Source organism: Haemorhous mexicanus, chromosome 31 (genome assembly GCF_027477595.1).
Source record: "Haemorhous mexicanus isolate bHaeMex1 chromosome 31, bHaeMex1.pri, whole genome shotgun sequence".
In the NCBI taxonomy this organism is placed as follows: domain Eukaryota; kingdom Metazoa; phylum Chordata; class Aves; order Passeriformes; family Fringillidae; genus Haemorhous; species Haemorhous mexicanus.
In genome coordinates, this window is record NC_082371.1 from 774,763 (window position 1) to 801,341 (window position 26,579).

Below are 26,579 nucleotides of genomic sequence, written 5' to 3' on the forward strand. Positions count from 1 at the left end.
TAATTTTATCGCAATCAATTGGGCATCAAGTGTTGTCTGGGATGGCTGAGCCAGGAAATGGAGAGAGCTGACCCAGGGGTGTGTGGGGCAGAGACACAGAGACTCCCGGGGCAACCCTGGGGTGCAGCAGTGTCGGGGCTGTGCTGGGCTCTGGGTCACCCCAAAATCTGAGGCACCCAGGGAAGGAGCTGTGCCCATCCAGCAACTGCGCATCCCCTGCACTGCCCATTCCCCTGGGAACCCAACCATGAGACCCCCATTCCTTATATCCCCCCATCCTTGGGACCCCCATCCCAGTACTGTCCTTCTACAGGGTCTCCATGGCCAAGGACCCTATTCCCAAGGAGCCCTCTCCCATTCATTCCATCCCCTGCAATCTCCCTTCCCCAAGACCTTGATTCTCCAATGACCCCATTCCCACAGGAACCCCAATTCCCTGAGCATCCCCATCCCATGACCCTAAATCCCTTGAGCCCACGTTCCCCTAGGACTCCCATCCCTGAGTCCCCCCAGCCCTGGGGACCCCCATTCCCATGGCACGGCAATCTCCAGTGACTCCCCCTCCTCAGGACCCCCATTCCCCAGGGATCCCATCCCTGGGAACCCCCGTTCCCCTGGACACCCATCCCTGGCTCCCTAAACCCCCTGAGCTCCCCACTCCTGCAGACCCCATGTCCCACTTTGTCCGACCCAGCCTTGTCCTCATCCTCTGCCCTGCTTCTGGCCACCCAGCCCCCACCAAGGGCCACCTACACGTGGGGACAAGGCATGACCTCGCTTCCTTCCCCTTCATCCAAAGACTCACCAGCCAGGGCAGCGGTGGCCACAGCAGCGAGTGACAGCCACTCCACATGGCTGGGGACACTGGGATGGCCGGAAAGTTGGTGCTGCTCCTGTGGGGTGAGTGCCCAGGGCATGGGCCTGACACACTGGGGATGGGCAGGGGAGGGGAGGGGGCACAGGGGGGCTGCGGGGTCCCCTGAGGTCCCCAAGGCCAGCAGAGACAATCTATGTTACCCACAGTGGATCTTGGAGGGACTAGGGATGTAGGGTGGCTTTGGGGACAGGAACAGGGGGCAGGAATTTGGGGATGGGGATGTGGGGACAGGAATGTGGGGACTGGCACCTTTGGGCTCAGGTAGCTCTGGGCATAGGGACAAGGGAACTGGGATGCAGGGACAGAAGGGGACAAGAACAGTGAGGATGTGGCCATGGGGATGGGGTCATGGGGATGGGATCATGAGGTGGTGGGGGTGACCTGGGCCAGCATGGGCTGTGTCCATGGTGTCCTTGTGCCCAGGATGTCCACAGTGTCCCCATGTTCTGCCTCAGCCCAGGGTGGCCTCGGTGTCCCTGTTCCCAAGGTGTCTGTGCCACACGGATGTGGTGCACAGGTGGCTGTGACACAGACATGTCCCCATGCCTTGACAAATCTTCTGGGGACCACCGCCACACACTTTCCCATAGGAACTGCTGTCCCCACAGGGACAGTTTGTGGACAGCCCCCACACCCCTTGCCCCAGTGCTGCTGTCCCTGCGGTGCCACCCCCACCCAGCCTTGTCCCTTCTCCCTTCCAGCCCAGACCCTCAGCCTCGCTGGTGAGTCCTCGGGGGATGCCATGGCCCTGCCCTGCTGTCCCCAGCCTCACACTGGCCCTGGCAGGCTGGTGTCCCCTGTCACCTGCAGGTGCCCAGACCACCCAGCTTCTCGTGGAGCTCCCCTGGAGGCCAGTGGTGCTGTGGGATGGGGTGACACTGATCTGCCAGGGCTCGAGGACCACCAGTACCACCACCTGGTACAAGGACGGGCGGCAATGGGGGCAGGGACGCAGCCACTTCACTGTCACTGAGAGTGGCACCTACGAGTGTGCCGGACCCGACACTGGGCGCAGCCCCCCCATGACAGTCTCAAACGGTGAGGGGGGTTTGGGTGTCCCCAACCTGGCAGCCCCAGGGACCCCAAGGGCTCTGGGTGGGCTCCGCTGCATGGGTCACCTCCTTTGTGACCAGAGCCTGTCCCCTGCTCTGGTGACATCCCAGAGCATTCCAGTGTGGGCAGACTTCTCTCGCACATTGGATGGCCCCTGGTTCTTCCTGGTGCCATCATGACCTTCCTGATGGTCCTGATGTGACAGGACCACTCTGTCTCCCAGATCCGGTGGAGCTACAGATGTCAGCACGTGCGCTGCTGGAGGGAGACACGGTGACGTTGCGCTGCCGGCGCAAGCAGAATGAACAGCTCATGGGCGTGTACTTCTACCATGAAGAGAAGTATCTTTAGGAGCCCCAGGATGGGACCGAGCTGTCCCTGTCTCCCTGCAGCTGAACCACAGCGGCCACTACCACTGCAGTGTCTGGGTGGCATCATATTGGAGCGAGTCGAAGTGGGTGACAGTGACAGTGCACAGTGAGTGCAAGGATGGGGACAGGGAAGCCCGACATTCTCCAAGGGTTTCCCCACCACTGCCTGAATCCTTCATCCCTCCCTTTACTCCTCCCTGGGTCACCCAAAATTTCCCTAGTCCCTCTTGGTTTCCCCCATGACTGCCCAGTTACCCCTCCTAATCCCTCATCCCTCTCTTTGTCCTCCTCAGCTCTCCCTGGATTCCCCACCCCTTCCAAGGTCCCTGCTCCACCCTCTGGTCTCTCTTCCTTCCCTGGGTCCTCCCACCCATCTCTAAACTCCAAATCATTCCCTGAGTCTCCTCAGTCTCTCGTCTGGTTCCTCATCCCTGCCTGGGTCTATCCCCCTTTCCATGGGGTCTCACCATTGTCCCCAGGTCCCAACATGCCTCCCAGGGCCCCTTTCTGCTCACTGGCATCCTCTCTGCATCTCTCCAATCCCCCTCTTTCCCCTCCCATGTCCCCCACCCCTCCTGGGTCCCCAATCTCTCCTGTGTCCACCCGCAGGGGTCCCGCTCTCAGAGTTGTCCCTGTCAGCGCAGACCCTGGGGGAAAGGTGGCACTCGGGGACCGACTTGTGCTGAGCTGCTCGGTGGCCATGAGGACAGGTCCCCTGTCATTCTCCTGGCACCAGGAGGGCTCAGGGGCACTGCTGGGCACTGCCCCCAACATGGATCTGCGGCACACTGGGGACAATGACAGTGGCCAATACCAGTGCCGGGTCAGAGACGGGGACAGCATGGCTAAGAGTGACCTCCTGAATGTCACCATCGTAGGTGAGCGGGACCCTCAGGCTGGGGGTGACCCCACTCTCGGCACCCCCATTCCATCTTGCCCTGTGCCAGCCGTGTCTCTATCTCTGCAGTGCCCGTGGCCAATGCCACAATCACCCCCGGTCCCCTGTCACACAAGGTGCGCTCAGGTGACCCCATGACACTGTACTGCCTGGTGCAGGTGGGCTCAGCCCCTGTCACCTTCACCTGGCTGCACAACGGACAGGAGGTGGCCCGGGGTCCCCTCCTGAAACTCGGGGACATTGATGTGGGACATTGGGGCACCTACCAGTGCATAGCCACCAACCAGCTGGTACAAGACGGGCACCGCGTGTTCCAGGCACTCAGCCTAGAGCTGGCCCTGGAGGTGTCTCCTTACGCTGGGTAACAGGTGGGGTCACACAGGGTCACCGAGGTATTTAGGACCCCCATGGTTCAGGGTGACCCCGGTGTATCCCCTCTGTCCCCAGCAGTGGCTGTGAATGTCAGCAGGACCCTCCTGTTCCTGCTCCTGCTCCTGGCTGTCATTGGGGGCTGTCACTGGTGGCACCACCAGGGTGGGTGACAATGGGGGGGGATGGGGGTCCTGGAGTGAGGGGAATCCCCAGAGTGGGGGCAGAGATCACAGCACCCAGGGCCTTTGAGCTGGTGGAAACTGAGTCCCCCAGTGACCTCAGCCGGAGGTCCCAGGGGATTTGGGGGGGAACTTGGAGGGTCTTGGTTGAGCTACAGGGCCATCACTGGGTGGGCTTTGAGGAGCATTGGGGTGGCACAGGGAGCTCCTGGAGGGTTTGGGGAGCTCCTGGAGAGATGTGCAGGGATGTTGGGGGATCTTTTTGGGATCCTGGGGGTGTTTGGGGGGGGTCCTGCTCCCTGCCAGACTTGGGATTCTGGGGGCTCAGAGGATGGTGGACACCAGGGAGCGGGTTGGGGGCCCTGCGGTGAAGCAGAAGTTCTGGGGGGTTCAGGGGTGCTCGGAGTGTCCAGGGAGAATCAGGTGTCCATTAAGAATTAGGGCTGCCCTGGGTATTTGGTCCCATGTGTGATTGGAGCTGCTGAGGTCCCAGGAAGGCCTAGGGGTCCCAGGGTTCCCACGGTCACCCCTCCCCTTTCCCTTGCAGAACCCAGGAAGCTCCAGGACAGGAGAATGGGGGGCTCGGGCTGGGAGTCCCCTTTCCCCCTCCCCAGACACCACCCAGACCCCCCCTTATCCCCACAGGACCCCCCCGGAGGAGAGGGCGGTGCTGGACCTCAACGTCGTGGGCACCGAATAGGCTAGGGGTGAGTACGTGGAGGAACAGACAGGGACACGTCACCCACGGGTCTCACCCCTCCACCCAGGTCCCCCACAACCAGTGTCACTCTCAGGGCCCCCACAGGTGTCCCCTTGGGATCCACAGGTAACCAACGCAGAGCTGTCGAGACGCTACAAGGGACAGTGGGACCCCCGTGACTACGGGAAGGTGCTGTGACACTGGGGGGCACTGGGGGAGCATCGATTCTGTTATGAACAAAAAAAAAGGCTGCCCATTTTTTTTAAAGTTGCAGAGTTCACGACTTAAACCAATAGCTGCCAGGTTGGAGTTCTAACTATTTATTGTTAATAATTGTATGTTGTAATCTCCTGTTAACAGTTTCCTTTTAATTACCTGTTCTTAATAGTGCCCTGAGCCATCCCGCCGCTGCCTGGTGACCCGGGAGCAGTGGGGCACCCCCTCCTCGGGCATGGGTCCCGGCAGGGCGGGGGGAGCCCCATGGGTGGTGCTTGCGGGGACCGGCCCACCCTGAGAACAGCGCCCCCCCCCCCCCCACCACCACCACGGCGTGGGTCCCAGCTGAGCGGGAGGGGGGGGGGGGGGGGGGTGTGGGTGCCGCGAAGGTGGCACAGGTTGGGGTTGGTCCCAGAGGCGGCGACCGGCCCGAGACAAGGGCAGCTGCTGGGCGTCGCCCTGCTGTTTCCTGGGAGATGGCACCCCGACGGTAAAAAGTCGAGATTGACATGCAAAGTCGTAAACTGTCTATTGTATCAGTACCACCCTGCCTGGGCCAGGTAGATAGCTTTCCTCAGTGCAAGGACGGGACATCGGAGTACATGCAAATAACCTCAAACCCAGCATGCCACAGGAAGGACCCCCACCATCAAACCCGAGAAGGAATGCCTAAAAAAACAAGCCAATATGGAATTAAGAGATTCAAGTAGTGTCTGGACATCAGGGGTGGGATCCGGAGCTGGCAGAGACACTGAAAAACTTAGTGGCCCTTCACCATAACCTAAGAAGATGTCAGCTGGGGCCAGGACCCTAGACAGCAAACTTTGCATGGCAATTCTGGGATGTATGCCCCACTGCTCTCCTCAGGAGAAGACCTGCCCCCATGCTCTGCCCCCTAATGGGCAGACCTGCACTTTCTTTCTCCTACAAGCCTCTCTTGGGAATGAAAAACCGTGGGCCCATCAAGCCTTCCAGCCTTGAGGTGATAATTTTTAATAAAGGCATTAAAAGGAAAAAGATCTCTTGCCCTGTTAATTTCATTAACCACAGGTTATTTCTTTTTCAACCTCTCTTTACTTCTTTTTTTCTTTTCTTTCCCCCACTCATTATTTTTTCTTATTTAACACAGTCTTGGTTTGAAAAGACAGGTGTCTGCTTAAGGAAGGTAGGAGCCTCCCATGAAATGGAAAATGTTAAACTTATCCCTCCAAATTATTATGATTTTGAAATTAAAAGGCTCTCAGGCAAAGATATGGAAATAGGAATAACAGATCTTTACTAGGAAAACAAAAAAACTACTGACAGAGTCAGAATATGACCTGACACCCTGTGGCTCAGGGTGTTGGTAGCAGTCCCATTGAATGGTGGCTGCAGCCCTCCTGCAGTGACAGGTGTGGTTCTGCTGAAGCAGTGATCCCGTAGAAGGGTGTAAGTTTCCTCTGAAGATACAGTGGTGGTGTAGATGGGCCTGGGCTTCCTCTGGAAATCCAGTGTAGAAGACAGCTGCTCCTCTGGGAATCCAGTGGGGAAAGGCTTCCTGTGGTCTTCCAAATCTCTGATTATATCCAGCTAGGAATGCTTGGCTCCTCCCTCTAGGCAGAGCATCTCCCAATGGGATGAGGGAATTTTATCAGACATGCAGTGAGACTCAATGGCCCATTAACAGACGGTATGTCCCTGGAGGGAGGATTGGTTGCGGAAGAGATAAAGAAAAACTGCCTAATTAACACAAGATAAGAATAGAATGCACACACACATTTCCAACCTAAGACACACTTTGGTGTGTGAAAAATGCTCATTTTATGATTGGCTTTTTGCAAATATTAAAATGAATATTATATGTGTTGCATTATAAAGTAATGCTGTATTAATTGTCTTAAGTAGTGTGTTAAATATAGTTTTAGGTTATAAAAAATGTTTAAATAGAAACTATGCTAATGTAAGATACTTTTTCTAAAGAAAGGACTTGCAGCGAGATAACAGCCACAGGACACCTAAACCTTTCAGAGAAAAAGAATTTATTGCCCTCTTATGAGAAGAAAACAACTTCTTCCCGCCTCGAAGGTGCTGTTAGGATTAGGAGGAAGTTGACGATGACCAGACAGAATCCTGTGTTTGAATGGAATTTATGCATCATATGTAAAGTGTATGAATATGCAACAAGGCTATTGTTTTTAAGGGCTAATCCTTTGTTAATGGTTCGGGCTTGTGGAAAAAGGTACCCAGACATCCATAGCTCTTTGTTTTTATTGTCTCATATTGTCTTAATTCAAACTGTCTAAATTATTATTACTCTAATTGTATTACTATTTTTATAACTATTTTATTACTATTAAACTTTTAAAAATTTAAAAACAAGTGATTGGCGTTTTTCACAATTATGGTAGCAGAGGATGGTTAAAACACCTTGCTGGTGGTGCTTTAGGAGAGTCAGAGTGGGGAGGCGCGCCCTGCCTGATTTGGCAGCCTCGCTCTGTTTCCCCTGGGGTGACCGACAGACACAGGTTACAATCGGTGGACAAAAGGAGGCAATAAAACAAAGAGAAGGGAAAAAGGCTCCCTAAAACCATGGTAATTGGCCCCCTAAGACTAGTAGTGCGCACAAAGAACCCAGGAAGGAAAAGGGATTGGTAAGTATTTCTCAGGGGCGGCAGTGGGGGAGATGAATGTGTGTGAATGAGAGGAGGGCTGGCTGTCCCAGACCTGCCAAATGAGTGCGGAGTCTCCCATGCTGCGTTTCCGACTTTTTGCGAGAGAAGCGGCCAGTAAAGAGATGAAGTGAGTGATAAGAGGAGTGAAAGAATCCCCCAGGGTAACTGGGACTGGGTCTCAGGGAGAGGTTGGACCCCTCAGAAGTAGGGAGCAAGGTTTCCTAGCCCAATCCACTAACAAACAGGACAGGAGGGGCCCCTAGAAACCTGCTGGGTTGAGGGATTTACGTTCCAAGAGCATCCAAGAGCAGGGTTGAGCAGAATTCTGACGGAGTGAGGATATACCCAAGAGCATCCAGGGCTGGACCACACAGCTAGATTGAGGGATGAAAATTTTGCCCAACAGCATCCGGAGTTGGACAACACAGCTAGATTGAGGGATGAAAATTCTGCCCAATAGCATCCAGGGTTGGACAACACAGCTAGATTGCGAGATAAAATTTTGCCCAACAGCATACGGGGTTGGACAACACAGCTAGACTGAGGGATAAAAAATGCCCTAAGAACATCCAGGGTTAGACAACACAGCCAAATAAACACCAAAGAGCATCTGTAGTTGTACCACACCACTGGGTTAAGAGACAGAAAAATGCCCAAGAGCATCTGGGGTTGAACAACACAGCTGGATTGAGGGAAAAATACCCAACAAGATCTGGTGTTGGACAACACAGCTGGATGGAGGGATATCCAATAGTACCAGGACTGGCCAGAAACACCTAAACTTGTAATAGGTGATGTGAAAGTAAAAGATACCTTATTGTTGTCTTGTTGTGTGTGTGAGAGTGAGTCACACACAAAGTCAGCCTCAACTTCCCAGGCGGGGGTGAAGGGGGGGGCAATGGATACACAAATCAGGCTGTTGTCCCTGGACAGGTGGTTGCTTTAGCCGAAGGGCTTGTGTGACCTGTGCATCAGGCTGTTGTCCCTAGACAGGTGGGGGCTTTAGCTGAAGGGTTTGTGTGACCTGTGCATCAGGCTGCTGTCCCCAGACAGGTGAGGTGCCGTAGCTGATGAGTGTGAGTGACACGCAGACAGCCTCACAGGAGAACGGGCACCAGAGGCGACCAGAGTCAGAGCCTTCCAGGAGGCCTGGAGATACTGAGACCTGGAGGCCAACCCCAAGGCAAGGGGGGGCCACAGAGACTCATGATTTTCCAGTGATAAGGATCCACTTTGTGTCTTGAGGGTGTGAAGGAATGTGTGAAGGTGAATGAGAAATAAAAGTGAGTGAATGTAGACAAATGAAAGTATGGGTAATGTGGATTGTGCATGTTAAGCTTTACCATATCTCTTTGAAGGGAGGTGTATTGTATTGAAAAGCAGTGTGGAAAAAGGTTTGTTTTGGGTGTAAGTGGTTAAAAGAAAAGTGGTATTTAAGTTGCGAGTAAAAAGTGAAAAACAGAAGCAAGGAACAAAGAGATAGAATATTGAAGAAAAAAAAAAGGACAGAAATCCAGTAAGGTGGATACAGTAAAGAAAAACGGGAGAAAAAAATTACCGAGGGAAATACCCCAAGATAGCCCTCTAGGAGTTATGTTAGCCAACTGGGAAAAAAACCCTGTACAAGGAAAAAAGACAAGGTAAAGATGATACAATTCGGTATGCTCGAATGGCCAACAAAGGAAATAAGATCTGACCATGTTTATTGGCCTAGGTATGGCTCTTTTGAAAAATGGATTTGTCCGGCTTTAAATGAATTTGTAAATTCGAAGGAACCATATAATCTAGAAGAAAGAGAATATGCCATGTGTTGGACAAGAGATTTTAGGAGAATAAAAATATTTAAAGTATCAGAAACTCCCGAAGCAAAACAAGAAAAGAAAAAGAGAAAAGGAAAGGGAGGGGAACAAGAAAAGAAAACAGAGAAAGAGTGGGACCCTTTGCAATTCTTGCCCCCTCCGTTCGCGATCGAAGCGCCAGCCCTGGGTCCCGGCTCGCTGTCCGTTTCAGCTCCGCCTGTCCCGGTCTCGGCTCGCTGCCCGTTTCAGCTCCGCCTGTCCCAGTCCCGGCTCGCTGCCCGTTTCAGCTCCGCCTGTCCCGGGTACCGGCTCGCTGCCCGTTTCAGCTCTGCCCGTCCCCGTCTCGGGTCCCGGCTAGCTGCCCGCTTCAAATCCGCTCGCCGCGGATCCCGTCCCAAGTATGAGCGCGCTGCCCACGGCAGCCCCACCTGCCCCTGCTTACACTCCAGCCCTGAAGGTGACTTTGTCTGCTGCAGTTCCAGCCGCCTGGTCCGCAGCTACCCTAACGGCCATATCCGGGGTCCCTCCTGCTTCATGGTCTATGACCACCGCCCCAGTCGGGCCAGGGGTCCCGTCGGTCCCAGCTGTCCCTCTCTCGACCGCCCCTCTCCCAGCCCCTTCCTCGGCTGCCCTGCCTGTGCCGACTACGCTGAGTGCCGCGGCTGATGCTTTGCCTCTGCCGGGAGTTGCTGACTCAGCCACCATTAACCACTGGCGGGCTTTCCGTCCTCCCGTCCGGTATCCCCCGAAAACGCTCCCTCCTCTGGCGTTTTCAGCAGCAGACCACGCTTGCGCCCCGCCCTTGGAGGACCAGGCTTCGGTGGGATAACCCCCACCTCAGCCCCCATCCTGCCCTGAGCTCTGTTCCCTTGGTAACCACAGCTCCAGCTGTTCAGAGAAACTCTGTCCTCCTAGAAGAAGCACCGTATCGAAATACTAGGAGCTCAGCTAAAAGGCAGCCCTCTCCAAATTCTTTCTCAAACAACGACAGAAAGACTACAGAAGATAAAAAAGGGAAAGAGTTAGATGAAGGAATTAGACTGTTTCCATTAAGAGAGGTTCCCATGGGAGGGGGCGGACTGGGTTTTGTAAATGCCCCTCTGACTTCTTCTGAAAGAAATTTTAAGAAAGAGATCAAAAGGATCTTCGAGGATCCCATAGGTACAGCTGAACAATTAGACCAATTTTTAGGCCCAAACATTTATACTTGGGAAGAAATGCATTCCATAATAAAAATATTATTTTCTCAAGAAGAGAGGCAATTAATCAGAGCAGCTGGAATAAAGGCTTGGGAAAAAGATAATCCGCAGGGGCCTCCCGGAGAAGACAAAATGCCAACTGCACCTCCTGAATGGGGTCAAAATACTGAGGAGAGGAGGAATCACATGAATGAATATCGTAATTTAGTTATTTAAGGAATAAAAGGGGAAGCACTCCCAGAGCAAAATGCTAAAAAGGCTTTTGAAGCACAGCAGAAGAAGGAAGAGGCTACAACAGAATGGTTAGACAGACTTAGGAGAAATATGAAACAATATTCTGAGACAGACCCTGAAGATGATGTGAGAAAAGCATTGTTAAGGATTAACTTTGTTACAAATGCTTAGCCAGATATTAGTAAAAAATTAGAAAAAATTGAGGATTGGCATAGTAGATCATTAGATGATCTATTAAAGGGAGCTCAGAAGGTCTATGTCCGGAGAGATGAAGAAAAAGCTAAATTGAAAGCAAAACTTATGGTAGCCACCATGCAAGAAAACAATTTCCAAAAAAATCAAAACCATACAGGCACTACTCCTAGATATGAAAGTGATGGAGACAGGGGAAGGGAAAGGAATAGAATCCCAGTACAAACCAAGTCTCAAGAGCATTAAGGAATTGTCTGTCATTACAGTGGGGGCAAAGGGCATTATAAGAAATTTTGTCATAAGCAGGCAAAAGATCTGAAAATCTTTAAAGTGATAGGCAGCACAGAGGAAGAATAAAGAGGTCATAGGCTCTATTTTTTAGGGGACAAATACCATCTGGAGCCTGTGATAACTTTAGAAGTGGGTCCCCAAGAAGAAGAATTGGAATTTGTTGTAGACACAGGGGCAGAAAGAACCTGCCTGTTAGATATTCCAAAAGGATATAGTGTGAGCAAACATACGGCAAAAGTAACAGGGGCAAAAGGTGAAAGTTTTACAGTTCCGGTCATTAAAGATGTGGTAATTGAGGAGGAAACTAAAATTTGGATGGGAGATGTCTTATTGGTCCCAGGGGCAGGTAACAACTTATTGGAGAGGGACATACAAGTGCAATTAGGAATAGGGGTTATACCAGAAGATGGGAAAATGACAGCTAGAGTTTTAAAATTAAGCCAAGAAGATGAAGAAAAAATCAACAAGGAAGTTTGGGCTGGGGAAGGAAGTAGGGGAGGATTAAATATTGACCCCATAAAAGTTACAATTGAGAGAGAAGATTGTCCTATATGTGTACTTCAGTATCCTATATCTTTAGAAAGAAGAGAAGGTTTGAAGCCAATAATAGAAGGACTAATAAAGGATGGGACATTAGAACCTTGTATGTCTCCTCAAAATACCCCAATTCTCCCAGTAAAGAAGTCCGATGGGAGTTACAGACTAGTACAAGATTTAAGGGAGGTTAAAAAAAGAACTCAAACTCTCTACCCAGTAGTACCAAATCCTTATATTCTTCTAAGTAAAGTCCCACCCCAGCATCAGTGGTTTAGTGTGGTGGATCTTAAAGATGCTTTTTGAGCTTGCCCACTAGCCAAAGAGAGCTGGAATATTTTTGCCTTTGAATGGGAAGATCCAAAAACTGAGAGAAAGCAGCAATTAAGATGGACAAAATTACCACAGGGGTTTACGGAATCCCCAAACTTATTTAAGCAAGCTTTAGAAACAATGCTACAAGATTTCCCTATTCCTCCTAGAATACAAATTATCCAATATTTAGATGATCTTTTACTGTCTGGGGAAGTTGAGGTTGAAGTAAGAGAGGCTACTATACAACTTTTAAATTTTCTTGGGAAAAAAGGATTAAGGGTATCAAAAGAGAAGTTGCAATTTGTAGAACCAAAGGTAAAATATCTTAGACACTTAATTAGTAAAGGTAGTAGGAAGCTCAACCCAGAGAGAATCTTAAGAATTTTATTCCTTCCCCCTCCCTCTACAAAGAGGGAAATCAGAAAGCTACTGGGATTATTGAGATACTGTAGATTATAGATTGAGGGATATACCCAGGCAGTCAAATTTTTGTATGAAAAATTGACAGAGGGAGATGATATAAAATAGACCAAAGAAGATGATGTTAAATTAGGAGAACTGAAGTCAAACCTAGCTTCAATACCAGCTCTAAGCTTACCCTCACTAGAAAAACCCTTTCATCTATACGCGAATGTAGAAAAGGGGGTTGCTCATAGAGTTCTAGTTCAGGAGTGGGGAGGAGTAAAAAGACCGGTGGCTTATTTATCAAAGATGGTAGACCCAGTGAGCCACGGCTGGCCTGTGTGTATTCAAGCTATAGCAGCTACTGCGATTCTAGTAGAATGCCGGGGTCTCTCTTTCTAGCTGGTCAGAGTGACCCCGACTAAAGTTCTAAAGTTTCTTTTCCCAGCCCGGTGCTTGAAGAAAAAGTCAGGGCTCTTCATTTTTTCGGTCTCAAGATTGTTTATTGCATCTTATCTATAAAGTTCTTTCTCCCTGTCCAGCCGAGATCCGTTTGGCAGGACAGCCAGAGGCACTCCCCCCTCCTCCAGGGCGGTGTTATCTTTATATACTACAAACTACGTGTACAATATTTACAGTTATTTTCCAATACCTATCATCTATATTAGACAGTGAGTTTCTACTTTAGACCAATCTAAAAGTGCCAACATCACCAGACAAGATGGAGGTAGAGAAGAAGAAGAAAGGCTAGACACGCCCAAATCCCTCCATCTTGTCACCAGAAACCCCTATACCAAAAATCCTAAAACTTACATTTAGACTCTGTAATTATTTATTCTTACACTATTTACACTATTGTGGCTTTTATCTCTTTCTATAAAGGTGACAAGTTATTCCGTGGTTCATAATCGAACCCACTGGTGTTCTGGGCTGTGTGCCAGGGTCTCCGAGCCCCCTGGCAAGGGTCCCAGGAAACTCCGGACTCCCAGAGGGATGTCTTGAGTTCCGACATCTCCCCCTTCTGTTTGCACCAAGAAGACCTCTTTGGCAGCTTGGTTGACAACCCGCCATATACACAAAAGAATGCATGGCGCAATGAACAAGAGAACTAAAAACCCTACTAAAATATAACAAGTAATCATCTAACAACAGTTCTACAACACCACTGATTCCCACACCCATGAAGAGACCCAAAGTCCACAGTCTTCTGTGGGCAAAACACAAGGGTTGGAGTCTCTGTGCAGTCCACATCTCTACATCTTCTTTTCTGCTTATGGAATGGTCAGCGTTTTCTTGCCCACGCTTCTTGTCAGCATTGTCTTGCACTGGATGGAGTTTCACATTCTTCACTGAGATTCGCTTGGACTTTTGTACCTGCTAAAACACAAACAAATCCACGCCCCCGAAGAGACTGGAGGATTTTCTCAAAATCTCGGAGGTGAAGAATGGGTCCTGATATGAAAATAAAACATTGATCAACTCTGTTTCAGTCTCTATGCAATTGCATAGGGAAATGTAAAATGACAGCAATTAGAAATCAATTAGATAATACACATAACTAATAACACATCTGAAATCATACAATTGTCAAACACTACAACACTGAACTGTCATCCCAGAGTCTGCGACAGCTGATGAACTTTACAACAACAGAGAACTGGAGAATCCATGTCCGGATTCATGTTTCTCCAAACTCCTTCTGAAAACAGGCTCAGCTATCATAGACGGTCAAATTGCCAAGCCAAAAGGACTTGAATACTTTTTGATGCAGAAAACATCTGGGCTGATTGTCAATCACTCCATTCAAGTAGAGCTAGGACTTGGCCAGAGCCCGAACTCTAATTGATGGATATCACTTAGCACATTCTTAAAATGAGACTCTTAAAAACAGCAATTATGAATAGGAAACCTTAGGATTAAAGATCTATCAAACCATTAAATAATTGGATCCTTCTGAAACTTCTGTTGGGATAGAAATTCTTCAAACACAGTAGACGTCTTGAATTCTTGGCTGAAGTACCTCTGTAATAACTGAAGAAACAATAAATGAAAAAAACCACAAAAGCGGCAATTTGGATTTAAAAGAAATCCAAAAACATATGAGTAGTTAGGAAATAAAGACAAGATTTTGAAGAGACGTGGCTTCACACAAAAGAGATAGTGGAACACTGGCTGGCTATAAACACTACAATACCCTGATAATAATTCTTATCACAAATTCTGAGAATTCTCATTATATAATCAACTTATCAACAGGAAGTATTTGAAGGAGTTAAGACAACCTTTTTAAAGTATTCATATAACATTAACAGCAATCCTTATTTATCAGTATTACCTATAAAATCTAAAAATAACAAAGGTTACAAACTCACTGACAACAATCCCTAAAACTCTGAACCATTGGAGAATCAGCTGATGACCCCACAGATAGGATCTGATTGATGTTTCTCAAATGCTCTGTCTTCAGAGACACTTTGAGTAATTGAATCCTTACTAATACTTCTATCTTTATATGGTGCTGTCTCTCTCCCTGAGAGGCATTTTTCAAAATAGATTTCCATCTACATCATATTTGGAATAACATTGATTTGCATTGATTTTCCCTTCTTTTTTCTGTATCTTGGGCAAAAGCCTGGTGCTTTCTCACTTTTCTCTGATTTTCGGACAACTTTTTTTTTTTTTTTTTTTCTTTCCACGCCCATCTTTTGCATCTGAGACTTGATCATCTGATAAATGCTGTTTCTGTCACTTCTGTGGGACTAGCCTGTTGAAGAGCTCGGTGTGCCTCACTCAACATGTGCTGCACCCGCGAAAAATCTCCAACTTGAGATTTTGATGGAGGCTGAAACTGTGTGCTGGCTGCTGCGGTTGGCTGGGTGCCCACTGCCCTGGGATCGGAGAGGGGTGGTACCTGGGGCAGCCTCTGTACCCTGATCACGCCCCGTCTCTGCCTGTGCCGTCACGGGAGTGTGGACAACCCCGCCCCGACCGCGCCTCCCCTGCGCTCGTCTCGGCGCAGGCGCGGTCTCGGAAATGTCCTTCTCTCTCTGATCGACACCAGTACAGCTCAGATCCCATTCTGGCCCCGTGCCAACATCCGCAGCCGGCGCGCAGTCCCTGCTCGGCCGGTGCCCGTCCCGCGTCCGCGAACTGGGGAAAAAACCCTTCGCGCCCCGACTTCCGGGTCCTGCATCATCACCACGCGTCTCCTGCGTCTGCCTACGGGCACCGCTTGGAGCCCTGCAGCTGCTCCAAGTTTACCGCCCGCGTCTGACGTGGACGCTATGATTTGAGAGCCCTTCCCGGACGTCCCGCGGGTCTCGCCCTGCGCGCGCGTCCCTGGCACCGCGCCAGCTGAGGCCGCCGCTGTCGGTGTCATGCTCACAGCCCCCGCGCCGAAACTCGCGTCCCCCACTGCCTCCGCGCTCCCCCCGCCGCTCGCCGCCGCCGCCGCGCAGCCACGCTCGCCGCGAGCTGGGCTTTCGGGGTAGAGGAATTGGAGGCGGTAAAGCTGCTTCCCACTCCCTCTCATCGGGAGCTATTTCCCGCTCCCTCTCATCGGGAGCTATTTCCCGCTCCCTCTCATCGGGAGCTATTTCCCGCTCCCTCTCATCGGGAGCTACTTCCCCGCTCCCTCTCATCGGGAGCTATTTCCCGCTCCCTCTCATCGGGAGCTACTTCCCCAGGGCTGGTTGGGACCAGAGACAATCTCTGCTTTGAGCTTTGCTCTCCTCCCCCCGCCCCTGTGGGATTCACAATTAATGACCTTTTAGCTCTACTCCGGGATCTTGCCGTAATTGCCTCTAACATGATCCTTGCTGGGGATAAAAGCTTCAAGGCCGTTTTACCTTTTTTCAGAGATTTTCACAAGTTGTGTGGCTGCCAGACCTTGTAAGGCTGACAAAATCCTTAACTGTTCCTGAGAGCATGTCCCCTCCATGTTCTCAAATCTCAACCTTCTTACCAAAAGCTGAATCATTTGCAAGGTCCGTCCGGAGGTCGCCCTGGTCACTGGCCCCCCCGTCAGATCTGGATGCGAGTCTGTTTAGCAGAAGTTGAATCTTGGATCTTCTGTGTGGATTTTTTTTTTCTTTTTCTTTTTTTTTTTCTTTTTTTCTTTTTCCCTTTTTTTTTTCTTTTTTTTTTCTTTTTGGGAGTGCCTGCTTCTTTTCCTTGTCCTTTTTTGTTCTCTTCACGGGCTGTGTTTCAGCGGCTGATGTCTGGTGGCGTGGCTGCCTGCCAACTGCCCACCTGGGTGCTTTCTTGCTGCCCAACGTGTCGTGGTCTCTCTTTTGCAGCCCATCTCTTGCAGCCGTCTCTCTTTCCGCCCATCCGGGTTGTTCTCTTGCCGCCCAGCTCTTGCAGCCCACCTGGGAATGCCAAATGCCGGGTCTTTCTTGCAGCCAAGCCAGGGAACGCCAGTTGCCGCATCTTTCTTCAAGCCCGCACAGGGAACGCCAGTTGCCGTGTCTTTCTTCGAGCCCACCCAGGGAACGCCAGTTGCCGGGGGCTGTCTTTTTAGCTGGTCAGAGTGACCCCGACTAAAGTTCTAAAGTTTCTTTTCCCAGCCCGGTGCTTGAAGAAAAAGTCAGGGCTCTTCATTTTTTCGGTCTCAAGATTGTTTATTGCATCTTATCTATAAAGTTCTTTCTCCCTGTCCAGCCGAGATCCGTTTGGCAGGACAGCCAGAGGCACTCCCCCCTCCTCCAGGGCGGTGTTATCTTTATATACTACAAACTACGTGTACAATATTTACAGTTATTTTCCAATACCTATCATCTATATTAGACAGTGAGTTTCTACTTTAGACCAATCTAAAAGTGCCAACATCACCAGACAAGATGGAGGTAGAGAAGAAGAAGAAAGGCTAGACACGCCCAAATCCCTCCATCTTGTCACCAGAAACCCCTATACCAAAAATCCTAAAACTTACATTTAGACTCTGTAATTATTTATTCTTACACTATTTACACTATTGTGGCTTTTATCTCTTTCTATAAAGGTGACAAGTTATTCCGTGGTTCATAATCGAACCCACTGGTGTTCTGGGCTGTGTGCCAGGGTCTCCGAGCCCCCTGGCAAGGGTCCCAGGAAACTCCGGACTCCCAGAGGGATGTCTTGAGTTCCGACAGTAGAAGAAAGTCGTAAGCTTACTTTTAGAGGTAAACTAACTGTGTGCACACCTCATGCAGTTCAAAATGTGTTGAATCAGAAAGCTGAGAAATAGTTGACAGACTCTAGGATGTTAAAATATGAAGCAATTTTAATAAATAGTGATGACCTGACATTAGAAGTAAACAGAAGTTTAAATCCAGCTCAATTCTTATATGGAGAACCAGCAGATAACCTAATACATAATTGTCTAGAAATTATAGAATACCAAACAAAGGTCCGGGAAGATCTTGAAGAACAAGCCCTTTCAGAAGGGGAAATAATCTATGTAGATGAGTCCTCCAGATGGCTACAAGGAAAGAGAATGTCAGGGTATACAGTAGTCGATGGAAAAAACATGCAAACTATTGAAAAGGGAAAATTACCTTCAAACTAGTCAGCTCAAACCTCTGAATTATATTCTCCAAAAAAAACGCTAGAATATTTAGCACACAGGAAGGGATCTATATATACCGATTCAAAGTATGCCTTTGGAGTAGTACATACCTTTGGAAAAATTTGGGAAGAAAGAAGACTACTTTATTCAAGAAAAAAAAGGATTAGTACATGAAGGGCTCATTTTAGAAGTTTTAGAGGCACTACAATTAGCTGAAGAGATAGCTATAGTACACATAAAGGGACACCAAAAGGGAGTGACCCCAGAAATAAGAAGAAATAATTTGGCAGATCAAGAAGCTCAGGATGCAGCAGAAAACAGAGCTGAGAGAGTTATGTTAATATCAACTCCAAATGAGGAAAAATTGGAAATTCCAAACTTTAGCGAAGCAGAGAAAAAAGAATTAAACAAGATAGGAGGTGAACAAAATGAATCAAGGAAATAGAAACTTCCTGATGGAAGACAATTACTTAATAAAATGATTACTAAGAAAATATTAGAAGACATGCATCAGAAAACCCATCGGGGTACCCAAGCCTTGTGTGATCATTTTTTAAGGAATTATGGATGGATTGAGATTTTTAGAGTAGCAAAACAAGTAACTGAAATATGTATAATTTGACAAGAGATCAATAAAAAAGTAATGAGAAAAAACAACATTAGGAGGTCTTGAGTTAGCTCTTTGACCATTTCAAAGTATCCAATTAGATTTTACTGAACTTCCCCAAGTACAAAGATAGAAGTATTTATTAGTAATGACAGACCATTGAACTCATTGAGTGGAAGCAGTTCCCACTGCCAAAACCACAGCCAACATGGTAAGTAAAACCCTTTTGGAACAGATAATTCTCAGATATAAAATGGTTAATAAGATAGACTCAGATAGAAGAACGCATTTTACATCAAAGGTGTTACAACAAATAATTCAAGCCTTGGAGATAAAATGAGAGTTACACACCCCATGGCATCCACAGAGTTCTGGCTGTGTAGAGAAGATGAATCAGACTTTAAAGAGAACTTTGACTAATTGATGATTGAGACCCAAATGTCATGGGTACAATGCCTACCTTTAGCTTTATTGAGAATCCGAACCCAACCTAAATCAGATCTGGGGGTGTCACCTTATGAAATGATGTTTGAGTTACCTTTTCTAACCACTCAACATGAAAATGCTACCTATGAGGTAGGGGAAATGAGAGTCAGAAGATATGTTAACACTATTGCAAAAACTCTTGAAAATTTACAGTTAAAAAGAATAATCCCTCAAACCACACCTTTAGATTTTTAAATCCATAATATTCATCCAGGGGAGGGAGTGTTAGTAAAAACATGGAAAGAACAGTCTTTAACTCCACAATGAGAAAGTCCTTTTCAGGTATTGCTGACGACTGAGGCTGCGATCCGGACCAGGGAAGGAAGGTGGATCCATGCCAGCATAATCAAAGACCTGTGGAAGAACCTAAAGAGCAGAAGATAACATCTGAACCAGCTGATACAAAACTGACTCTTAAACGGGGGATAGGAGGTAATGAACTGGGGAGACCCCAATAAGCCAAGAAATATACACGGAATCACACCTAACTGAGAAATAAGACAGAGTTTATACCAGTGGTTTCAAGTACCGTCAAAACAAGCTTTGAGACCTCTCCAGTACTCTCCCTGGGGGGGAATACTTCCACTCCAAACAAGAAGATCAGGACTGTTTCGAACAGAGAACTCTTGAGTTCAGGCTTTAGCCTGTGACTTATACAAGGAGGAAAAGGAGTTGCAACTTCCATCAGTGCCATATCAAATACCCTGTTTGATTCACCCAAATACCTGACATGCTAGCTGGGTTAAATGTAAATGTTTGAATTGTGGGAAGAATTGGTATTGTAGTTCACATAATCAACGCCCTCGTTGCAGGAAGTGTCAAGCACCAAATCAATCTCCTATCCAAGTAGAACTCAAGGCAACTGAAATAATAATTTTGTTGTGCAGATAGGAATTATTAGTGCATGTTGAATGGGAGGTACCTGAAGAACGGTGGGAAACTACAGTTAAGGAGTGTCAAAAACGATTTGCCTAGAAATTAGCTAAGAGAAAGTGACAAGGAAATAGAGGGCAAGACCAGATTGGCCTCTGTATTCGCCACCAAGAAGATCAAATACACCTGCTGTGAGTTGCAACCCCATAGTCATGGGAAGTGGGAGTATAAGCCATACTGGACCTCTGCTATTCCTTCTTCTGTCACCCATTTTTAGTCTCTTCCCTCTTGGGATATCCATAAGGCCATGTTACAAGTGTTACCGCAAGCTATATATGGAAAACCACTGAAGTTCCTTTTTTATTACTCACATTCATGTCAACAGTCACTGTTATAACCCATCCAAGTTAAGCAATTGCATGCACACTGGGAAAAAGTATTAGATTGCAGAGAACTTAAGAACAAGTGGTAACAGGATGGGAGGTCAGTGCCCAAAAGCGGAGAAATGGATTTGCTTCACCTACATTATTAGAAACAAAGCACAAGATTTAGTAAAAGAGCAATTGATAAGCACAAAAACTAAGCCAGTAAAACCACCTAAACCTGTGCCAATCTCAATTGATGATCTGTATACGAAACTTGAACAGCAATTAGAAAAAGAAATAGATATCTCAATAATAGGTAAAAATCAGTTTGTGGAATTGGGAGAAAGGATAAGCAGAGAACTTAATATAACCAATTGTTGACTCTGTGGAGGGGCTTTGATGTCAGAAGAATGGCCATGGAAAGGCAGCAGCCTGGGCCCAAATGAGCTCCTTAAGTGGAACCAAACAAGCATAAGTGGGGAGAATCGACCAGAGGGGTAGGTTTTAAGTTCAATAGTCATAAGAGAAGAATGTCTCTGGCACACTGAGAAAAGGCTTATTCATGAAGTGAGAAAAACTCCCTGTAAAAGATACAAGGTTAGTAACAGAACTTCTGTATGGTGGGTCCCAGAAGAGCCAACCATGTACTGGACACAGGAAAAAAGAAAGAAGGGAAATTGTAAGTATGATGATAAATTAGACTTTTTCAATGCAATGATAGAGGCAAAAATCCTTACTTTGTCATCCAAGAAATTTCCAAATTTTGTGAGGATTTAGATCAGCAAAAGTTTGACTATTGGAAAGCTCCAGACGGCTTATTTTGGATATGCGGAAAAAGAGCATACCCAAAACTCCCCTCTCAGTGGAAAGGGAGCTGCACTCTGGGAATCATACAGCCAAGATTTTTTCTTTTGCCAAGACCTGATGGGGATCAAATAGGGATACCAGTTTATGAAGATCTAAAAAGAAACAAAAGGGAGGTGATTGGAGGATCCAAAAATGGAGAGATGAAGAATGGCCCCCTGAACGCATATTTGAGACATATGGGCCAGCCACCTGGGCACAAGATGGGAGCTGGGGACATCAAACCCCAATTTATATGCTAAATCGTATTATAAGATTCCAAGTCACTGTAGAGATAATAACGAACAAAACTGGTCAGGCAATGGAATTAATATCAAGGCAACTGTTGTATTGCACTAAATAGTTTATTTAGTTTTGCACTGGGTGATGGGAAATTTTACTGAGTATGTTAGGTAATGTGGATGGTTTTTCCCCTCCCTCATCACATGGTCTTCCCCTCACACACACCCCCTGTTATACACACCTGGTCTGTCCTATGGGTACCTCGCCCTTCCCTGCCGGGGTCTCTCTAGCTGGTCAGAGTGACCCCAAGAAAAGTTCGAAAGTCTCTTTTCCCAGACCGGTGCTTAAAGAAGGAGTCAGAGCTTTTCATTTTTTTGGTCTCAAGGTTGTTTATTTATCTTATCTATAAAATTATTTCTCCCTGTCCAGCCGAGATCCGTTCAGCAGGACAGTCAGAGGCACTCCACCCACCCCCAGGGCGGTGTTATCTTTATATACTACAAACTACGTGTACAATATTTACAATTATTTTCCAATACCTATCATCTATATTAGACAGTGAGTTTCTACTTTAGACCAATCTAAAAGTGTCAATATCACCAGACAAGATGGAGGTAGAGAAGAAGAAAAAAGGCTGGGCACACCCAAATCCCTCCATCTTGTCACCAGAAACCCCTATACCAAAAATCCTAAAACCTACATTTAGATTCTGTAATTATTTTATTCTTACACTATTTACACAATTGTGGCTTTTATCTCTTTCTATAAAGGTGACAATTTGTTCCGTGGTTCGTAATCGAACCCGCTGGTGTTCTGGGCTGTGTGCCAGGGTCTCCAAGCCCCCTGGCAAGGGTCCCAGGAAACTCCGGACTCCCAAAGGAATGTCCTGAGTTCCGACACCTCCCCAGTGGCATCCCATTGGCCGTGGTCCTCTCTCCCCCACCCCCAATCCCCTAGGGTATAAAACCTCCTGTGTGAGAGTCCCACGCCCTCTTTTCTACCTGGGTTGTTGTCATCACCAGAGTGTCTTGCCACCAAGCCAATAAACAAGATACTTGCACCCACATGGAAAAGAGCACCTCTCGTCTTTTACTTTCATCTATGCGGGTCCGTGTGGGCTAGAGTCTTAGCTAGCCAGATTTGGACTCATATAAGGCCCAGGAAAACAACGGAATACCTCAGGCAACAAACCCAAACAAGAGCAGCTGTGTATCAGAATAGGGTGGCTTTGGATTATCTATTGGCTGAAGAAGGGGGTGTTTGGGGAAAATTTAATACATCAAATTGTTGCTTAAAAATAGATGATAATGAGAATGCTGTCCTAGATATAGTCAACAATATCAGAAAAATTGCCCATGTACCAGGTCAAAAGTGGGAATCAATGCTAAATACTAGCTGGTGAGATAACGTGCTAGGAATAGAGTAGTGGAAAAAATGAAACTTCTTCCTTTTGTACGCTACAGCTGGTCTAATATTTCTTCCTTGTTTGATCCCCTGTTTCATTGGACTCATCACCAGTTTAGTTCAAGGCATGCAATTGGTGGCCATAGATCAAAAGTTAGCTACAACAAACGCAGTGCAAAGAATTATGGTGTTAAAGAAACAAAATAATATAGAAGATCCCTTCAGAGAAGTGAGAATGATCTGTGAAGAAAATGAGTGGCTAATGAAACCTAGAAAGCTGTGAATACTGCTCGAGGCAAATTAATTATAAAAAGAAAGAGGGAGGATTGTGAAAAGTGCATATTAGATGGCTCTACACAGATATTTACTATATGTACTTTGCTGTATTAACATTTTAATGATATGATAAATGTAGTTGTGTAGTTAAAAAGGTAACTTTTGTAGTTAAAACAGAAACTACACTATGTAGGATACTTTTTTATTAAAGGACTTGCAGCAAGATAACAGCCACAGGATGAGTTAAAAGCCACAGCCTAAATATTTCAGAGAAAAGGAATTTATTGCCCTCTTATCAGAAGAAACTAACTTCTTCCCTCCTGGAAGGAGCTGCTAGGATTAGGAGGAAGAAGTTGACCATGACCAGAACGAATTCTTTGTTTGAATAGAATTTATGCATCATGTATGAAGTGCATGAATATGCAACAGGTTGTTGTTTTTAAGGGTAAAACCTTTGTTAACGGGGGTCCTTTTTCAGGTTTGTGCTGCCCAGAAAAAGGTACCCGGACGTCCGTAACACTTTGTTTCTATTGTCTCATATTGTCCTAATTCGAATTGTCCAAAATATTATTATTTTAACTGTATCACTATTCTTATAACCATTTTATGACTACTAAACTTTTAAAATTTTAAAAACAAGTGATTGGCGTTTTTCACACCTGAGCTTTTCTCGGTGCCGGTGCTGGAGGGTCCCTCCAAGCCCACCGACGGGTCCCCCCTGACTCTCAGCTGCCTCAGCACCCCCAGCCCCCTGTGGCCCCAAGCCCCCCTCCTGCACGTGTTCTACCGGGACGGGCAGGAGGTGGCGGGCCCACAGGAGTCCCCACAGCTGCTGGTGCCCACCATGGGGGTCTCCCACTCGGTGAATTACAGCTGCCAGGTGCGCTCCGAGGGGGGGCCGTATGGAAGAGCACTGCCCGGCTCTGCATCACGGTGCGCAGTAAGTGCAGGGATGGGCACGGGGAGCCCCCAGTGACCCCCCGGCTCCCCTGGTTGGGGACCTCCTTTTCCACTGACACCTTTCTTGTGTCCCTCCGCCTCTGCCCTGTGTCCCCTCACCCCCTCCGTCGTGTGACCCCATCCCCGACATCCCCCACCACACCCATCCCCTGTCCCTATCCCTCCACCCCGGCTACCAGCCCCTCCCTGTGCCCTCAGCACTGTCTGTGTCCCTGCAGTGCCCGTGGCCAATGCTACCATCACCCCCGGTCCCCTGTCACACCATGTGCACCCAGGTGACAACGTCACCCTGCACTGCCTGGTGCAGGTGGGCTCAGCCCCTGTCACCTTCACCTGGCTGCACAACGGGCAGGAGGTGGCCCAGGGTCCCCTCCTGGAGCTCAGGGACATCGATGTGGGACATTCAGGCACCTACCAGTGCGTAGCCACAAACCAGCAGGACGGGCACTGGGTGTTTCAGGCACTCGGCCAAGAGCTGGAACTGGAGGTGTCGTCTTGCTCACCATGAGTCACAGGTGGGGTCACACGGGGTTGCCGGGTGTTTTCAGGACCCCCAGGGTTCAGGGTGGCCCTGATGTGTACCGTCTGTCCCTAGCAGTGGCTGAGTGTCTGCAGGACCCTCCTGTTCCTGCTCCTGGCTGTCATTGGGGGCTGTCACTGGTGGCACCGCCAGGGTTGGTGACAATGGGGGAGGATGGGGGTCCTGGAGTGAGGGGGAGCTCCCAAACGGGGGGGTCAGAGATCAGGGATCCTGTGGGAATCAGGGCTGCAGTGGGAATTTGGGGGTCCCATGGGTGGTTGGAGCTGCTGAGGTCCCAGGAAGGTTCAGGGCTCCCAGAGTCCCCACATTCACCCCCTCCCCTTTCCCTTGCAGAACCCAGGAAGCTCCAGGACAGGAGAATGGGGGGCTCGGGCTGGGAGTCCCCTTTCCCCCTCCCCAGACACCACCCAGACCCCCCCTTATCCCCACAGGACCTCCCCGGAGGAGGGGCCAGTTCTGGACCCACACGTGTGGGCACCGAGTGGGCCAGGGGTGAATATGGGGAGGGACAGGGACACGTCACCCACGGGTGTCACCCCCCATCCAGGTCCCTACAACCAGTGTCACTCTCAGGGCCCCCACAGGTGTCCCCCAGCCCTGCCCCACCTTGGGATCCACAAGTGACCAATGTGGAGCTGTCGAGGCCCTACGAAGGACAGCAGGACCCCCGTGAGTACGAGATAGTGCTGTGACACTGGGGGCACTGGGGGCACTGGGGGACACTGGGGGGCATCGATTCCACTCAGGGGTCTCTTCCTCATCTTCCCAACACCCCACGGGGCTCCTCATTCCCTCTCCCAGTGCTGGGGGAGCACATGATGCTTTTCCCTCTTATTGTACCCAAAATTCAGCTTTTGATTAAACTGTGTGAGAAAGAAGGCTCATTCATAAAATTTGTAAATGTTTAATAACAAATAAAAGGGACAGTAAGCAGTGGGCTGGGTACTTGGCATCTACCAGAGGCACACCGTTCACTACAACAAATCTTCTTTCACACCTTTTCATGGTATTGGTCAAATACATACTCAGGAGGGTTATACATATTCAAACATTCTTTCCAGTTTACATGTTCCAGGAATCCTTTGGTTGTTTTGACCTTTGATTAATTTTCATAAAGTCCATGCCATCCAGCAGAATAAATTGATATATTTTATTTCCTCACCAGAGCCCCCTGTTCTGTGGTTTGACAAGTCTATATAAATGAAGTGTCTGTGGTAAATTCCTCTTTGCATTCTTTCTTTCAATATTTATTTACTTGCTACTTTTCAATATGTTCTTCTCATACACATGAGATACTCCACCAGTGCATTAAATCAACACTAGCAATTTCACAAAATTATCTGACTTATTCTCACCATTGTCCCTTAGTTACACAAATAAAGGCATTAGTTGCATTTGCAACAGTTAATGTTATAACACGCAGCACATTGTCTCTATCTTGATATTTTGGAAGAGCCTAAACTATACTGTATTTATCACACTAAAATATATATTCTACACAGGGTTAGGGTAAAAAGGCTGACAAATTGTAGTGTATCAGACGGTTACAAAGAGATTACAAACTGTATTATACCAAAATAATTTGGAAAAACCAATAGAATAGTGAAAGCCAATGACTGCATAGTTATGAAAAACAGGGGGAAGGTGCATTGAAGGTTTATTTGACTTCTCCTTACCCTGCTCTGATTTTGTCAGCAATAAATTCAATTCATATCTCTAAATCCGAGGCAGGTTTATCCATGACAGGATTTGATGAGTGATCTCTCCTGCTCCTTGTCTCAACCCAGGAACCCTTTGTTCAATTTTCTCTCCCCATCCAGGTGTGGAGGGCAGTGAGAGAGCGGCTGTGGTGGGTGCGGGGCATCCAGCCACTGTCCATCCATGGCAAGGCAGGGAGGTGGAGTAGGGTCCAGGTCAGGCTGTTGAGCAGATTTTTGCGGGATTTGCAGTAGTGCTGGGGCTCTCTCAGTCCCTTACCAAGGGGAACAAAATGATCAATTACTGCATTTCCGGACTGGTTCCCTCACAGCTGCCCCTGCAGGGGGGGTTTCCAGCCAGCCCTGCTCTGAAAACCATCAAAGGCCCTCCCAGAGCCACTGCTTGGGCTCCCTTTGGGGTTTGTGCTTCTTGCAGGGCTGAGCAAACCACAG

The 26,579-nt window shown here is 48.1% G+C and overlaps 1 pseudogene; it reads left to right on the top strand.

Annotated features, from left to right (window-relative positions):
- The first annotated feature begins 869 nt into the window (after positions 1-869).
- LOC132340111 (Fc receptor-like protein 1) lies at positions 870-25,248 on the top strand (annotated as a pseudogene).
- The last annotated feature ends 1,331 nt before the right edge of the window (positions 25,249-26,579 follow it).